At 45.2% G+C, this 8,628-nt stretch overlaps 1 protein-coding gene across 1 annotated transcript in view; it reads left to right on the top strand.

Annotated features, from left to right (window-relative positions):
* The first annotated feature begins 8,095 nt into the window (after positions 1-8,095).
* The window catches only part of FAR1 (fatty acyl-CoA reductase 1), a 39,499-nt gene continuing 38,966 nt past the window's right edge, over positions 8,096-8,628 (top strand). The window contains exon 1 of the mRNA XM_054826829.1: positions 8,096-8,204. The gene's annotated coding sequence lies outside the window, so the exon portion shown is untranslated. The remainder of the gene's footprint in view (positions 8,205-8,628) is intronic.

Raw genomic sequence — 8,628 nt, 5'->3', positions numbered from 1 at the left:
AATTATGAAGTAATCATTGTGAGCAATTAGACAATAACTTGTATAGTTTATATAATTATACAGATAGAGAAATGACTGTTCTTGTTTATGTGAGCTAGATGTTAATTGTGTGTAATCAGTCCTTGAGGGCAAATTATGAAGCTTATGCAAGGAAAGGGTAACTAAAATAGAAATAGAAGGGAGAACTGACCACAAATTCAAAGGTTTTAAATCTCAGGGTATGTTATATCATTACTAAGTGAAAGAAGTAAGCAGATTTCAACATTTTGATATGGAAAACTAATAAATCAGATACAGAGGAAAAGTGAAGCATGAAATAAGCTGACACAAAAGGAAATGGCTCCAAGTAATGTTGACATGTGGATACATGCTGATGAAATTCACTGATAAACTGAAGAAATATCATCAACACAAATAATTAATGATTACCAATTAGAATTAATACTAAAAGAGCCTATAGTCTAGACTAGTAGAAATGAGAAGAAATTTCATTTATATAGAAATGTGTAGTTTTGTGCTTGGGAACAAATAACACCACTATGTGCTAAAACCTCAACAGTTTTACATGACAGAAGAGGAAATCAAAATATACTCATCAAAGTCACACTTTTTGTGAACTGCTGACCTGAGGTACTTGTGAGAAAAACAAATATAAGCTTAAGCTGCCATCAAGAGATCTGTTTTCAGTAGAGATATGAAAATATTTTTGCTGTGTATGATCTCAGTGAAACTTCACCTGCAATATTGTATAAAATTACGAATTGAATCTGAAAAAGATGCTAAAATGGGCTCCTGGAATGATTAAGAAAGAGATTCTCTACACAAGAGAAAGCTTACAGAACATGGCTATTCCAGCCCAATAAAATGAAAGCTGAAATGGGATAAGATTGCTCTCTACAAGTGACTGTGGGAATGGATTATTGGATAAAAAGGCAAGTGCTGGCAGAGAAACAAAGGGGTATATTGGTTAATGCATTTAGACTGCAAATTAAAGGACAATTACAAGAAGGTTAGAAGAAGCAAAGTACAACCGTGTTAAAAATGGAACACAATCATTTCACAAAGGGACTTCTGTGACCCAGTGCCTGTGATAACTGGGCACCAGAACCATAAGCACATTAGGCTCCCTTTAATCCTGCGTTCGTAACTGGGCTACCGGTCTTTTAACTTTTTTCAGCCAGTCTGCTGTTCCTAATTGAGCAACAACTTTCACATCTTTAAAATCCAGCTCCTTTCAACAAGTCTATCCTGTACAAAATTTGTTCTTTGCTGAGCTGTTCTATTTTAGTGATATGATCCAGACAGCCACATTTCTTAAATGGTATGATGACCTCAGCCTCACACGATCAAGTTGTAACTAAGCCTCCATCCTTCCTCTTAAAGGATCGGTTCACCCTACAGCACTCCTCACAGATATCAGCCATTCCTAGCAACTGTTCCTACCACCCACTGGTTTATCAATACACTCAATGTACTAAAGTGCAGTTAAATGTATTGATATGCCAAAATGCAATTATATCAGAAAATTACAATAACAAAGAAGAGAAAATTTCAAACACAAATATCACTAATATCGAGCTATCAGGACTCGGCATCGTAGCCAGAACAGTTAAGAGGTGTTTTAATAATTTTTTTCAAAATAGGGAGTATGAAATTAATTTTCATACTTTGGATCTCACAGCAGGTATTTCTGCTGTTTTTAAGTGATGCAGCAAGAATGCAAAAGGAGAAATGATGTTTGTGTGTAGTCATGCAGCAAAATGTAAGAATCAGTTGACGGGAACCTTGTAAAGTTAAACAAAGGGAAATTCAAAGCCCTACACTGAGGAGGAATAACTCAATGCACCAGCACAGACTGGGGATCAACCAGGTGGAAAGCAGCTTTGTAGAACAGGCCCTGGTGATCCGGGTGGACGGCACATTGACCGTGAGCCAGCAGTGTGCCCTCACAGCAAAGGCCAACAGCCTCCTGGACTTCATCAGGAAAAGCACTGGCAGCAGGTCAAGGGAGTTGATCCTTTCCCTCTACTCAGCACTGGTCAGACATTTCTGGGGTCCCAGTACAAAAGTGACCGGGACATACTGGAGTGAGTCCAGCAAAGGGCCATGAAGGTGATCAAGTGACTGGAGCATCTGTCATGTGAGGACAGGCTGAGAGACCTGGGACTGTTCAGCCTGGAGAAGAGAAGGCTCAGGGGGATCTTACCAGTGTGTCTAAGCACCTGGTTGGGGGAGTGAAGATGATGGAGCCAGGCTCTTCTCAGTGGTGTCCTGTCGGACAAGAGACTACAAATGGAAATACAGGGAATTCCATTTAAACACAAGAAAAAAACTTTTTTTTTTTTTTTCTGTGAAGGTGGTCAAACACTGGCACGGGTTGCCCAGAGAAGGTGTATAATCTCTATTCTTGGATACTCAAAACCCAAGTGGACACGGCCCTGATGAACCTGCTCTAGGTGGCCCTGCTTTGAGTAGGGTGGGAGGACTAGATGATCTCCAGAGGTCCCTTCCATTCTGTGATTTAGTGATTTAGTAATCTTTACTGAATATACACTGTAATCCTAACAGTAGCTACTGAAAATCAAAGAATTAACACATTAGCATGGAAAACTTACAGAAGGTAGCAGAATACATTCAATTGCAAACAACATATTCGTTACCCATCCAGTCTGTACACCTATACCTAATATGTGTTAAATATATTCAGTATTAAATTTTGAAAACAGCCAGACAGCTGAATAAGTATGCTCCATCAGTTAATTTGTTAGTAAAAGACAAAAGCAGCACTTGACCAAAAACTGTATTACTTCTTTGGAGAGTAAAATTCTAAGTTTCCTCTCATGAGGTGTTTGCTCTGGTTTGAATCCAAAGATATCTTTAAATATTCTAACCAGCTTTAATACACAGCTGAAAATAAGTTCCTGGACTTTTCCTAAACTGGTTTAACTAGTTTTGGTCAGACCCTTATATCTGAACCATAGTACCTCAAATTAGAAAACAAATAGTTTTTACTGTATTAGTTACTGCTCATACAAAGCCCCGGTTTTGAGCTCCTGTAGAACTGTATCTTCTGTACCATATTACGTACAGAAGCAAGTTTGCAAATTCCAGCCTATGTTACTGTGACTGGAATGCACTGTAGCTCGAGGATATGAGTTGTTAAGGCTCATAACATCATAAATACACCCTTTACAAACACTTTATATAGGCATGGCTGTTAACTCCTATGAGCATGAGCACAAATGAAATATTACAAGAGTGTAAGTTTGCGGAACAGAAACTGCCTGTGTGCATACTTTCCGCAGCACAGAAAGTAAAATTTTTGTTGACTAATCTTTTCATTAACTGGGTTGTATTTAACAGAAGTGAGATAGCCCTCACAAGTAGCTAGCTTGTGGTAAATACATGCCTTAGTTTATGCAAAAACCCCCACTCTTCATAACATGTACACAGTCGACTGAAATAAAGATATGTAACTATTTGCATAAAAATTGTTCTGCTTCTGATGTATATTGTAATGAAGTTATGCACAGAGAAACAGTTTCTATATGAACACTGTGTTCCTGTAGCACGGCTGTCATTTCTAGTGGTACTTCACAGTTTTGGTCTGCCACTTGTCCCCTCTCACTTCTGCCAGTGATACCTTTTTCAGTTTCCAAAGCAGGGAGACTGGGGAACCTAGTCCAGGCGGTAGATGCAAAATTAAAGATTTCTATGAGGTGGTCAATAAAAGGAATAAAGTTCTTACAACTCTTGGCCTTGCTTAAAACTGGAGAGACGTAATGAAGTAATCTCTGGAAGACTCCTGTGAATGAAATAACTTGCTGGTATTGCTTAGAAACATGGACCAATTTAAAGACGTTAACTGGATCTCTTCTTTTTTTGTTTCATTTTGGGTTTTTTTCTTTTTTGTGATTGTGAATATGTAGGCATTTGTTTCATACTCTCTCAGATAACAAACCACAATTTGACTTCGCAGGCACTTGTAGTTATTTACCTATAGATTTCTATAACCTTCTGTCACACTACCTCTCTGTGTTGGGTAATAGAGTTTAAAATACTTTTTTTTTTAATATTAGCTAATGCAAGTCTATGGGGTTTTTTAAAAATAATTTATTCAGTATTCCCAGACTGGAGCACATTTGTGTTGATATCGTCTCAGTTTTTCCTGTGATGAAAAATTCACAATGCTACCTTGAATAACCAGTTTGGTAGGTTCTTTGAGAACCGTATGTGACTACATTAAAATGCAAATACATTGTGATACCAGGTCACTATGATGTTCTTCTGCAGATAAATAATTTAGGAGGGATAAATTAATTGTGACTTTGAAAGAGTAATCTGGAAAGAAATCAGATCATTATGTCTCACAGTATCCCCACAATTTCTGAGGCTCCTGAGATCCTGAAGAAGTTTTACAGCATTGTGAACTCACGCTGTACCATTGTGATACTCTGCTTTATGAAGACATTTTGTCCCAGTGCAGTGTAAGACTGATTCAGACAGATGATAATACATTGCAACATGTTGATATTTTAAGTTCACTGAACAGAAATGTACACTGCACCGACGATCAACGCAAACTGACAACACTGTGCTCTGAATACTCTACATTTCTTTTATGTTCTGATGGCATCAGAAATAATTTTGTGATACTGTGCTCTGCTGTGTTACCATTAAGTCAGCTTGTGGTAATGCACATATTTGATGTATGATGATGGCTCGCTGATCTTTTCATCAGAGGTATGGAAGTCATAGGACCCACAAAAATGAAGAAAATCTGTGCCTTTCATGCTGTACTTTGCCACTCAGTTACAGACCACACTGATTAGCTGTTTTTAGCCTAGAGAATACATGCTTGATAACTTTTATATGTCTTTTTCTCATTTTCCCCTACTCTGCCAAGAAATTGTGTTTAAAATTCCAATACTGAAATTTCTTAATTCTTATTTTAAACAATTTATACTGAATGCATCAGTTAATGCACTGTCAGTGCGTTATCATTAATGAGCTATGACAATCATTGGATGATACGGTATTTATTGTAGACAAGGTTTAAAGCCCCTCCATGTTTTAGCTGTTTTCAAAAATGAGACTGGACAAAATATACTGCTGTGCCCACATTGAAATATTACTGGCACCTGCCCCATTACTTCCATTTGGTGTCACAGACACATTTTACAAAGTGACTTCTGAAAAATGCATCCAAATTTAACTTCTGTAACAGTCTGAGAAACTTTAATTTGCATATACCCAATAGAGATTTTTTTAAAAAAAAATTTTCTGAAAAGTTCACGTGCACTGACTGCAATTCTGCACCTGCATCTCTCTGCTGCAATGGACTCTTCCATACTGGGGAATCTGAAATGGAAGGGCTTCATCCCTATAGTCAGTAAGGCTGGCTATCCCATGTCAGGATTTCACTAGAACAAAAAAGGAAACACTTGTGCCATAATCGCGTACAACAAAGCAGTGAAACCTTTCAGCAGGAATGTGGGAGATGCGGATTCAAATCTTTGCACTCCCTGAGTTGTTGTGTTGGGTTTGCGTGGCAAGGTTTTGGTAGCGGGGGGCTACAGGGGTGGCTTCTGTGAGAAGCTGCTAGAAGCTTCCCCTGTGTCTGACAGAGCCAACGCCAGCCGGCTCTAAGACGGGCCCGCCGCTGGCCAAGGCCAAGCCAATCAGCGCCTCTGTGATAACATATTTAAGAAGGGCAAAAAACAGTTAGAGAGAGAGAGCTTTTGCAGCCGGAGAGAGGAGTGAGAAGATGTAAGAAACTCTGCAGACACCAAGGTCAGTGCAGAAGGAGGGGGAGGAGGAGCTCCAGGTGCCGGAGCAGAGATCCCCCTGCAGCCCATGGTGAAGGCCATGGTGAAGCAGGCTGTCCCCCTGCAGCCCATGGAGGAAGGATGAGGGGGTGTAGCGATTCCACCTGCAGCCCGTGGAGGACCCCACGCCGGAGCAGGTGGAGGCACCCGAAGGAGGCTGTGGCCCCGTGGGAAGCCCGTGCTGGAGCAAGTTCCTGGCCCGACCGGTGGACCCGTGAAGAGGGGAGCCCACGCCAGGGCAGGTTTGCTGGCAGGACTTGTGACCCCATGGGGGACCCACGCTGGAGCAGTCTGCTCCTGAAGGTCTGCACCCCGTGAGAGGGACTCCATGCTGGAGCAGGGGAACGATGAGAGGAGTCCTCCCCCTGAGGATGAAGAAGCGGCAGAAACAACATGTGATGAACTGACCGTAACCCCCATTCCCCGTCCCCCTGTGCCGCTGAGGGGGGGAAGGTTGAAGCCGGGAGTGAAGTTGAGCCTGGGAAGATGGGAGGGGTGGGGGGAGGTGTTTTAAGAGTTGATTTTATTTCTCATTCCTCTACTCTGTTTTGCCTAGTAATAAATCAGATGAATTCCCTCTCTAAGTTTGGTCTGTTTTGCTCGTGACAACAATTAGTGAGTGATCTCTCCCTGTCCTTATCTTGACCTGCAAGCATTTCGTTATGCCTTTTCTCCCCTGTTTAGTGAATGAGGGGAGTGAGAGAGTGGCTCTGGTGGGCACCTGGCCTCCAGCCAGGGTCAACCCACCACAGTTGGTTTTCATATATAGCAGATGATCAGATAACACTTCAGTATTTTCTGAGGAATAGTGTCTTTGAAAAACTGTCCACGACAGTTATGATAAAGACTTTAGAGTTATGTGATTCTAAGTACTCTGTCAAGAAGTACTTAAGTACTAGGTTTAACTAGTATGGACTAGACAAATCATGAGAGTACACATCCAACAATAAGGATAAAAACATTATTGAATCGCTGTGGATTATGTGAGCACAGCTCCCATTCTCATGGCCTGGATCAGGCAGAAGCCATTCTGAAAAAAAGTAACATGCAGTTGCATAAGCAAAGACTGTGTTTACAGTTCTCATATAATACTTTATATGCACAGTAATCGGAATTAATATGGGTTGTGCAAGCTTATATAGGGTGTTTCCTAACTTCTGAATGTTTAATTTTTTTTTTTAATCTGATGCATGTCCATCTGTGCAATGTTTAGTTGTGAAACAAATGGCATACGGTGGCAGGGCATGGCATAATGGCATGTTGCTTTGTAGCCTACCAGTATTTGGTAACAAATGGTGAGGCAAGTGGAGTGCAATGATTTTTGTAGCACAGATAAAATGTGTATCAATAACATGCTGAAAATATTGACGTTGCACATAGAATGCTGCACGGGGGTCCTTGGGCACTTGGCTTGTAGGTGCAAGCTGCTAAAAATTTCTCCAGCGTTGCTGCTGTGGAAATGGCAGCTCAGTGGGAACGGTCCACCTCTGCCCCAGGTGTTCTCTAGCTCCCCTAACAACTGTGTTCGCTTTTATGGAGGCCATGGTTGCTTTCTGAAGCCTCAATTGCTTTTTGGACCTTTTGGCTGGTTTCAACCGAAATTGACTTAGCATCTCAATACCCGAAGTTTTAGAAATTTAACAAGTGAAATCACTGTAAGGAGCGACGAGTTGCTGGGTCTCTCTCTCGGGTGTCAGGCGTACAAAGCGGCCGTACGCGTACGTCCACGCGACAGTGCGATGGGCCCGCGTTCTGCTCGTGCGTGGCGTGAAGCGCGGCAGAGCCTCGAGCGGGCGGGGCGGGCTCCTCCGGTGGCGGCCTGCGGGGGCACAGCGACGAGCCGCCACGCTGCGATGGAGCAGCTCCTCCGGCTGGGCCGGAGGCGGCGCGGCACAGGCCTGGGGACAGCGGGGGAACCAGTGTCACGGCGCCGCGGGGACGGTTTGGCGCCTACCACGCCGCCCTCAGAGCGGTGCCAGGGCCGCTGGCGGGCGGCATGGCGGCCGTTAGCGGGGGGCGCGCGCGAGTCCCCAGCCGCGGCGGAGCGGGGCGCGAGAGGGGCGCCCGCGGGCTTGAAGAGAGGGCGCGAGTCACAACCGCCCCTCCACCCCGCCCGCCCCTCGAGCCCCCCGCACGCGCCGAGCGGCCCCACCCGCCGAGCCGCGGCACTGGGTGGAGCTCCTGGAAGCCGCCAACCCCCGGCGTCCTCGTCCCTCCGAGCGGCGGAGCCAGGAGCCAATCGGCGGGCGGGTATCGTGTACGCAACGGCCAACAGGAGCGGCTCTTTTAGGACCGCTGTTGGAGCCCCTCAGAGCAGCGGGGGACAGTGTGGGGAGTGGGGCAGCCAGGCTCGGCGGGGAACGCCGTCCGGAGCAGGTAGCGGCCGCCTCAGCTGCGGCGGGAAGTTGGGGAGAATCGGCGCGGCTAGGGGCCGCTGGTTAAGCCGCTCCATCCTCTCCTGCGGTCCGTGAGGGGGGCGCGGAGGGAGCCGGCCGCCGTCGCGCGTTTCCGGGAGGCTGCTGAGGAGGGAGGGCGGAGGGAGGGAGGCGTTGGGGACGGGGAGCTCTGAGGTGCGTCGTGGGGGCGGGCGGGCGGCCGGGCCGGAGGCACTGTACAGGCGGAGGAGCTCGGTTGCCGGGATCGATGCTTAGAAAAGGGGGGAACCCTAAACGCTTCTCCGGGCGGCTTTCTCAGCACCGCCGGGCTGCCGTCTCGCGTGGGTGAGGCCGAAAGCCCCAGAGTCCGCTCCGGCCCGCTCCACCTGCCGCTGGGCCCGGAGTCGGAGGGTACCACCCATCTC

Source organism: Grus americana, chromosome 5 (assembly GCF_028858705.1).
Source record: "Grus americana isolate bGruAme1 chromosome 5, bGruAme1.mat, whole genome shotgun sequence".
NCBI lineage: Eukaryota > Metazoa > Chordata > Aves > Gruiformes > Gruidae > Grus > Grus americana.
This window is presented reverse-complemented; position numbering and strand designations above follow the sequence as displayed.